Genomic DNA, 925 nt, shown 5'->3' with positions numbered 1-925 from the left:
AAATATAATATTCTCAAATTATTTATATTTTGATTATGACTTTAATTTATGAGTACAAAATTTTTAAATTTTAAATGTGTAAATTGTCCATAATAATATCATTATTGATTGGATAAATAATGCGTTTTTTTCCTAGATAGTATTTAGTTAGGGGTTTGGACTTGGTCCTATTACCTATATGAATAGTCTCTGTAAACTGTTCACAAAACACTACACAACATTACGATCAATTAAACACAAGGCTAGCTATTTTCCATTTGTTTCTAGCCTTTGACTTTTTGTCTTTGTATTTCAGCATTTCAGCCTTTTATATTCTTTGTCATTACACTTTTTATCTCTTTTCCCCCTCTCCCTTGTATTTTCTTTGTTAGTTTCTATTTACTTTGACTTTCAGTCATGCCAGTTCATTTTATTAGCTTTTTACCGTTTGGCAATACGTACACTTTTTACTGAGCTTGTTTATTTTATCACAGGTTGAATTGGATTTGTCAATTTATGATAATACAACCAATAACAAAAAAAGGACCACTCCAAGTAAAAAAACTAAATAAAAATGAGGGACTACGGACTATTTCATTTTTTTTCTCTTTGCTTAGAAATTTAAAAGTTAAAAAATTTACCTGAGATTCAATTGAAACTGAATCAAATATTATAAAGTAGTATATTTTTATAAAATATACATTTTTAAAAAATTAAATAAATTTATCTAAAAAAATTCAAATCGATTCGATTAATTTACCGGTTTTGACTAATTTTGTTACAACAATTTTTTTTGTCTCAATCAAATTAGCTAAGTGATTAATTTCCAGTAAGAGTATTTAAGATCTGACTTGGTCTAAAATTTGGTCCAAATCCAAGACATATTTATCATATTCGAATTTGTTATTTTTATCTTGTGTCATTTTTGGATTGGGTTCGAGTTATG

This window comes from Arachis ipaensis, chromosome B02 (genome assembly GCF_000816755.2).
Source record: "Arachis ipaensis cultivar K30076 chromosome B02, Araip1.1, whole genome shotgun sequence".
NCBI lineage: Eukaryota > Viridiplantae > Streptophyta > Magnoliopsida > Fabales > Fabaceae > Arachis > Arachis ipaensis.
The sequence above is the reverse complement of the archived record's forward strand: the minus strand, read 5'-3'. Positions refer to the sequence as shown.